The sequence below is a fragment of the Amphimedon queenslandica genome, unplaced genomic scaffold (genome assembly GCF_000090795.2).
Source record: "Amphimedon queenslandica unplaced genomic scaffold, v1.1 AMPQUscaffold_13397, whole genome shotgun sequence".
In the NCBI taxonomy this organism is placed as follows: Eukaryota; Metazoa; Porifera; class Demospongiae; order Haplosclerida; family Niphatidae; genus Amphimedon; species Amphimedon queenslandica.
The window spans coordinates 178,872-188,305 of record NW_003546367.1 but is presented as its reverse complement, the minus strand read 5'-3'; positions in this window follow the sequence as shown (position 1 = coordinate 188,305).

Genomic DNA, 9,434 nt, shown 5'->3' with positions numbered 1-9,434 from the left:
AGTACACTCCATACTGTAAAAGAAAAAACTACACAAGAGCGGTTACAGTAAAACATGCTGCAGAGTATGTCCAATAATAAACAAAGGCAAAAAATTAGGCTTAAGCAACTCATGGATTGTATTTATGGGACAACATATACTCGTGCCCCGCCCCTTCGCTTTCGGCGGAATGGGCCAGGGACACTCAAGGCTTTTTTGTCACATAGAATGTCAGTGTCCCAATCAGATTGCTCCAACCATGTGGTACCACAGCAAGCTTGTGATTGTCACATGATTTCCTGGTTACGATCACATGACTTGACTGTACAATGGCAACTGGAAGAATAATGGCTTTAGCAGGAGCGATCAAGGCATCTGTAGAGCAGCTGGGCTTTAGAGAGATTAAGAAAGAGCAAGAGGCAGCTATAACAAAATTGTAATTAAAGATCAGGATGTTTTTATTTGTCTACCGACTGGATTTGGCAAGTCTTTGTGCTACTACAGCATTTCTATTCTATGTGACAACCTGGGACAAAAAAGCTCTCATTGGTCCTTCATTTTGATAGTGACTCCCTTGATAGCATTAATGAATGACCTAGCAGTTTCACTAGCTGGGAGGGGACTTAATGCTATAGTAGTTGTTGATGACTCAGATGATAATTATCACTAAGAGATTGCACGAGGGGACTACCAATATATTTTTACTACTCCAGAAATCCTGCTCAACAGTGAATGGCTGGTGAGTTTCATTACCAATGAGGCACAATGTGTTGAGGAATGGTCAATTTACTTCATAATTATTGTTGATAAAATATAATTGTCTTATGTTGTAGGGGTAGAGACTTCCATAAAGAGTATGCGAAGTTAGGGGAACTAAGAGGATTTTGTCCACCTCACGTACACATGAAGGCTCTAGCAACGACTGCTTCACTAACTAGTAGGAAAAAGATTATTAAGACGCTTGGAGTGAATAAACCTCATATGCTCGTAAAGTGTCCCTATAAGAACATCATTTACTCAGTGAAAAAGACTGATGATATTGACAGTTTTTGAACCATTCGTTGAGAAAGTGAGATGTAAGAGAGCCAAAATGGACAAAGTGATCATATTCTGCCGGAGTTACAATAACTGTTCATTGATATATTCATTTTTCAAAGACCAATGTAAGGACTGTATAACTGATCCACCTGAGTTTCGAAATGTAGCAAAATTTGGAATTGTTGAAAAGTTTTCTGCATGTAATTCTCGTAGCGTAAAACATGAAATCTTGTTATTATTTTCTATGCCCAATGGCTGCTTAAGAATCGTTATTGCAACAAAAGCTTTTGGTACTATTGGTATATTGGTAGTCCTCTCGTGCAATCACTTACTGAATATTATCATCTGAGTCGTCAAGGTGTGTACCTTGGCCTTTGAAGAAAAGAAATGGTTTAAGCTTTGTTCTATCAGCTTTGGCTGTAAGCACAACTGTATCATGATCCTTTTTATGACCAGTACTTATCACTGGTACTGAGCGAGCTCATATGTGATGAATGGTTGCGTCACTAGGCATATCGAACCTGCTAGCAGGTTCATCCATAGCAAATATACAGTTGAGTGAATATTTTTGACTGAGTTGAAGTTTCCGCAAATGAATTATATAATCGACCAGCTTACTAATAAAAGCACCTGGAGGATTTTTACCAACTGTTGTTCTTCATCTCAATGATGAATCATTCCTGCGCAAAAAACCTTGAAGGCAACCAGTACTGGCCTTAAACGAATCATTTTGATGAAAAAGTTGTAGCTTGTCTCATAATCATTGATCTACTCACTCAAATATCACGTAAACCAGCTATCCACTGAAACAATTGTTCCTCCATTTCAACCTCTAATTCCTTCCTTCCAGCTCCATCCAATCACTTATGTTTACTTTCACCTGCTTTCTTCAGTTGCGTCTTCTTGTGCTCGCAAATCTTGAATACGTTTTCGATCAACACATAACTCTCTAGAAACAGTAGCAATAGACTTCTTTGAACTAGCCACTGCTGTTAATTTGAAATCAATATCATAACACTTTTGCTTTTTCTTCTCCATGATACTACACGTGGTACACTCTTTAGTATGGCAGCCATGTGTACTCGTGTAGCTACAACTATGGGCATTAAATCGAGGTTGGCATTATATTATGGCTGGGCGTTTATTGCTTTCTTTGGTTGCCTAGCCTGGGCGTTTATTTCAGGAAGGGCATTTAATTGAGAAGGGCGTTTGAGTGAGCAAATACCGTAAATATGGAAAGGTTGTGTAGTGATGTGCAAAGCGCATCACCTCATTCATGCATCAATTTCAAAACAAATGTTTTTCATCTATGTATTGCTAATTGATGTAGCTATTCAAGTGATGATGGCTACTATTTTCTAAGACTTTACCTCATCATGTGATCCTCATCCATCCTATAGTAGGCGTGTTAACCGGTGAAAAGAGATGGCAATAAAGCAGAGTTACTAGCCTTGAGTGTGTTTAAGCTTAATGCACGTAAGTTTTCTTGGTGGAGATGAAGAACTCATCAAATCCAAGGAGTCTTTCCAAGTCTGAAATGTGTATATCACTGTTATTGTTATCTCTGCTGTAGTCTTATGATTGATAGGACCAAACAAGGACAATCAGATAGCCCTCAAGGAATGGCTCAGACACACTTGATACAGTAAAAGGCATCGTATAACAGCTCACTCGTTTTTAACATTAGTTATTGCATGTTTTGTTTAATGCCTGTACTATTGACTATGATGTTGTTAATTGTTGAATAAAATTGCAATAAGCAAAATATTTTTAACCAAAATCAAATGTCAGTGGAAGCAAAGCTGAATAGGAATGGTAACAGAGATCAGCACAGTCTTAGATGATGCATGTTCAAGGAAAGATGTTATTTATTGGAATTTAAGCCTAACATAAATGTATAAGAGATTAGTTTTTTGTCGTAAATGATAAGTGTTATTTTTAAAAGGTCAGACATTCATGCACTGATAATCATCATTTGTCATAAGTGATAATATTCATACTTTCCCAAACCCCCCATGGTTCTTAAAACCATAAACCAGGGGCGTATCTACAAATGTGGAATAAAGGTATTGAGGGAGTGCGACGGGTGCCGCAATTTCAGCTGCCCCTCTTTTTGCGACAGTAAAATGGCATTTTTCTTCAATTTTGTAAATTACAGGTGGGGTCAATATAATTCCAAGCATACTAATACTTATGATCGCTCATTAGAGCACTAGAAACTGCTGAAATCATGATCAGGGGGCTCAGTAACATTCAGAGGCTTGGTAGTGATGCAAAAGTCCAGGATTGGAGTAATTTTTTTCTCAGCCCAGCCAAGTGGGGGCTGCTCAAGCCCCCCTCAGCCCCTGCTGGATATGTCCCTGCATAAACCATCTTTTTGAACTTTGAATACTCTTCAGACTGAATTTGTAAAGTCAGAGACATGGCACAAGTAGACGCAAAGTGGTACTCTATAAATTCATCAAAGTATAGCAATGGCCTTGGTGTAAACCGAGAGGAGGTATTACATCATTACCAGTAAAAAAGACTAATATGTCTTGTATGCTGAAGTCAGTAGAGACCACTGGAGAATCTACAAGAGAAATAAAATTTGACACAAACATGCAGTTATGTCATATACCTTTACATTAATCAAGAAGGTGATTAACATATACAAATGCTTCTTCCTGAAGTTTTCGAGTATTAGTACCCCTCTCAGCAAAATGGGCTTTCAAAAGATCTTTTAGTTTATCTTTACAAAAAGACAAATCAAAATGATTTCAAATAATTATGATAATTGACCTGCTGTTATACGATTGTCAGGACAGTGCATAAAGAACGGCTTCACAATATTCTTTTTTCCTTCAATTATAGAGGGTGAGTACATCAGCCCCTTCTTCAACAGGTCCAACTCGGCAAGGCATTAGAGGAGAGTATGCTGCAGAGCCACCACTCTTATAATCTCCCCTTTGTCAGCAAAAGTTATGTTACATATTGGTTTACTGAAGCCTGTGCTAAATAATATGTCACATTGGTGAGAGAGTGCTTTTTGAAAAGCCAAATCATATGTCATATCCTGTATCTAGTCAATACATGTTGCTATTAAAAAATAAAATCAAGGGGTATGCCTCCTTCAGTAAATAAAATGCCTCTCTATTGGGTATTGACTCAATATTTATATCTCTAATCTCTTGCCACAAATAGAGTCATACACTGATAGAGAGAAGAGGAAAGCCACTGCCTTTATGGGCCAAAGATGCAGTCATCAACAGTCCTAACCTTTCAAACTTATTGGCCTCTAAACCAATTAGGTAAAGTGAATACTTGTCACACAGTGTGAACGCACCTGTAAACCCGGTGTGTGATGCTAAGTTTGTAGCAATTCTTCTTGCCAACACACAAACAATTTCACTTCATAGGCCAATAGACAAAAAAACTCCCTTCTCATACATTAACATCATTCCTTGGTTTCACCATCTCAATATCAATATTTTCCTGAATAGGATGGGTGTACACTTTTGCTGCACCCATATAACTACGTAACAACCTGGGAGAGTGGCAAACTGACAATTTGATTTATTTCAATAATTTTGTTTGGGGTATACACCTCATTGGCTCAAATCCACCACAAAACTCTAGTTTAGGAAAACTTTCTATGAACTTCCCATGAAATTCAGCAGTGCTGCAATCGACATCAGACACATGTCAGTAGCAAAGGGAAAAAACAGTCACAGCGATTGAAAGTGCCTGCACACACAAGCCGTCCCCTTCACATAAACATTATATATATATATATATATGTAAATACAGATACATATACCTGTGCCTGAGCGAGAAGAACAAGGCTGAGCTGAGCAAGAAGAACAAGGCTGAGGCTGAGCTAAGCAAGAAGAACAAGGCTGAGGCTGAGCTAAGCAAGAAGAACAAGGCTGTGGCTTGGATGAGTGAGATGGTGCTGGTTCAAGAGCCCGTAGCGGTTCTATTATCAGTGGTGCGATGGAGGTGGGCTATGCAGAGCACTAGAATCGAACGTGAGTTCGTCCCTTGAGATGACAAAAGCTCCTACTGAATTATTAAACTGAAGCAATATGTTGATGGCTTCTTTAAGCTTCACTTCACCATGAATATTATACCCATGGTGGCCAGTAAGTTGAAGGACGCCTGCTTCAACTATCTGAATAGAGGCAGCAGTGCCTGCTTCCAGGCAGAATGGCTTGTGCACATGAAGATCTTGGCTTACTGTGCTTGCGTAAAATCATTGGAGGAGCCTTGATATAATATCCAAAAATTAATGATTAAAAAAGTTAATCATGATTCCTTTTAAATGTCAATTTTTGGCACAGTGCAATAAATTCCTTTAGTAGCACATAGAACTAGATCCCCATACTTTCAGTCATCAAGCAGATCAACAAGGTTCTTTGAAATGGCTAACTCATGAGGTTGAAGAGGATTTCTAGTACATTAAACTGATACAACACATTCTTCATCTTCATTTAACACTGCAGAACCACACAAATCAATTTGATACTCCTGTAATTCATCCTATGTACAATAGTAGCAACATTGAACATTAGTAACATTGAATTGTATAAACATTACTTCATTTATGGCTTCAAGTAGACCTGACACAGTATGACCATTCGTGAACCTTGTAACATTTCACGTACCTACAGCAGGACTGGTGATCTGTTTCCTTCCGTATGAAGCCTATTGCAACTGTTAACTTGACGAAATAAAATCAACTGAGCATTGATTTGAGGTAGAGAAACGTAAAGTAACCAAAAATATCATCATCCGGTGAAAAAACCACACTCTGCTCAAGAATATAGAAAAGGTGGTAAAAAGGTGACAAACAAGTAGTAAAAACATCTCTGCAAAGTCGCTTGATGCGTTGACTATGCACACTTTTAACACAAATAAAGCTCTCACGTCCTTCTCCTCCTTCAAAATGCTCCAGCATGTACTTGATACTAAAACATTATCTCCACCATGATCTGCTCTTACCCTGGAAATGGAACCATGGTTTGTAACGGCTTCCATGAATGAGTTTAACACTGTTTCTGATCGATTGTTGTCAGATGCATGGAGATAGACTGGGATTCCTGAATAACCATCTATGTGGCCGTGAATGACTATACGCCAGCGTATTAACTTGTATAAGCCATTGATGTGCCACAAACTTTTGGGTCCGGAAACGCGGTAAGAACGCCTATGAAGTATGCGTCTAGGTTGCAGAATAAAGTATCTTAAAATGAAGGTTAAAAGCACTTTCAAAATTACGGAACTAGAAGGGGAAGCTGGTGGAGGGGACTGGCTAAGTTTGTCCTGTAGAATGAAACTACATGATACATATAAAACTGACAATTCATTTTTTTGATGTCATTAATTTCAGAACTTTTAAGTTATGCAACTTCAACAAATATCAATGCGCATAAGTACACTGTGTTTGTGTTCCCATAGTGTGGTGGCAGGATCTCAGGTTCAATTCTTCATCATCGGTATCCTATTATAAACAAACGTGACTTGGAGAGAACCAGTTATCCCTGTAAGGAGATATGTGAGGAAGAGAGAGACAAGGTCAAAGACGGAACAAAAGAAAGATCAATGTGTACCTAATGGTTACTTCATAATACAATTTATTATGAGTTTTTAGTTGTTTTTAGAAGCTAGTGGTTCTGTAGATCGATGTCACACCATTTCAGGGTATGAGCTGCATAATAACCAATGCTTTATTATTCTTGATTGTATATGCTCGTTTTTAAAGGAGACAATGACATAGAAACAATACCTTCTACTGGTATGATGTAAGTGTATAATGACCAATGTATGAATTAATTCCGTTATTATTTGGTCAGCATTGTAGTTAATTGCTTGAGACACATACATGCACTTACTGTTAGTCCATGCCACTATCTTCCTCTCTTTCCCATTTTTATTCTCTCCCTTCTCATTATTTATCTTTTGTATTTCTGGGTTTCCACTCCATTTCAATCATGTTTACAGCTTTGGTATTACTATGTGGGACTACATGTCTATCTTTACTAGTAGATGGACCCTCACTCAGTGCCAGGAGAAGCTGCTGTGCATATTAAGAGTAATTCCAACCTTATCACAATTTTTGAGGAAAGTGCTCCAGTTATTTCCTGAAAAGTGAAGAAAGTAATAATTGTGTATATGATTATTAAAAATGCACACCTCCTAGGTGTTTATCCATTATTATATTCTTTAATGTTCTAGTTTAATTTTTAATTTTTTTAATTGGTTTGTTCCATGATTATTTCTTAATTATAGTTTTTTCATTCAAATTTCTACTTGTAAAATTTTTTACTTTCTTTATTTTCTTCATTTAAATTATGTTGTTTTAATTATTCCTTATTCATTTTTCTTATTTTATTTTAATTTTTTTTACTTTATTTTTCAGTTTTTCTAAGTTTTACAAGATACTAACTTTCACAAAAGTGTAATTATAGAACAACTATAAGTAATATTTTAACACGATGAAGCAGTGCATATGCATGTACATTGTATATGCACTATACACTAATTCATGTATTTTTATATTATTGTAGAATGTGTTGTTGGTTAAAGAGGTCTCAAGTGATTACTCACGACATGTTACCTATTAATGGTCCCTATCACGGTATCACTGCTGATAAACTGGAAATGCATGCACCTACCTTTAATAAACCAACTGAAGGTAATTAATACCTAATTAAAATTAATGTAATTAATTACATGGACATGATTTGCTGCAATCTCCATTGTCCATGCACTGATGTACATGTACATACATATCATGGGTGGCTCTGTGAAACTAAATATTGTGTACTGTATGTTAGTATATTTACTTGCCAATTTTAAAGTTAGACAAATACATGCAAGTCTACTTCATGTAAACTTGTTACTACTTCTTTATTTATTTATACTGTCTGTTAGCTCCACAAAATGATGAGGTGTATCCCTTACAAGTTCCATTGTTTAAAAAGCAGTTGATTGAGATATTTTATACAATCAGAGTCATGCCTGGTGTGTTACTACTGCTTTGGGATAGTAAGAATGAATATCAATACAAGCATCACCTGCAGGTACATTGTAGCTATTTAAAGATACATTCGCATTTAGATAATGATTTGATGTTTATACAAATGTGTTGTTATAACAACATTATCATTGATAATACACTGAAGTATACTGAACATGACTTCCTAGATATTTACACATTTGCAGCAGCCGAGGTGGGCCGCTTGGATTGTATTATTTCCTCTTTATACAAATTAAATGTCAAGTAATAGTAATTTAGTATAATTACTTTACTTTAGTAATGGTAATAGTAATATCAAAAATTTTCCTGTAATAGTAATTGTAATATACTACATTTTAATGTAATTGACCCCATTTTTGCCCCACACACTATCTGATTGCTTGATTTCAGGGTCATAAATAACTTACATATTGTATATGTGATAGTGCTTTGCCTCGAAATTGATATGTAGCCTGGGAGGTAAATGATTGCCTTATTAACCCCCACACAAACTTTTTAATTTAACCATTTGCTGGCATTCCAGCACCTCTAAGAAATAAGAAAGTAGAATTTGAATAACAATTACTCATTCATGTCAGTGTACATTGTATGTTATTTTAGTGTGATCTGCACAATGACTACCAAACTACATATATAAAGTCACGATGCAACTTTTACCTTGATTTTTTTGCCAATTCCTTAAGCCGACAATAGCCATTTCTTTAGTTAGGAAAATACATTTTTTGGCTAGTTTACATTTTTTTGCATCCATAGGTTACTGACTCTATGGTTTGATTATGGTCATATCTTTGAGGTACTCGAAGCTCATGATGAAGAAGAGACATTCGACTTTAAAAATTGGCTGCATGTTTGTTATCTAGTATGTACTTGTACTTATATTTACATTTACGCAATAACAAAATATATAGCTGTATATGTTTCATTTAATCAAGTGACATTAATTAATGCTTAATTGATGTGGTTATCAACTGCTGATAATTGGTACATTAAGGAAACACACAATATAAAAGTAGAGCCTAAAGTCTAAAATTATTAATTTTTGTATCTATATACAAGGTAATGTAAATGAATATACATTCCTCTGCTGATAGCACACATTGATTCACCTCAATCTCAGAGACTCGTCCGAAATCACTGATGTTGGACAACATCATCCTCAGCCACAAGTCAGTGTACATATACATCTACATGTACATGTAAACTAGTTTTTTGAAATGATTGCTTTACTAAATATGAAAGACTTACTTTTTCTCACAGCATGCAATGTTATCTAAAAGTTAAATACGAAATAATCATTATTAAAAGGTATTTTTCATATTTTGTAAGCAGTATTGTACCCATTGACAGGTGCTGCTGAATGCCGCAGTACTGTTAAACGTGATGCTGCTGATATGTT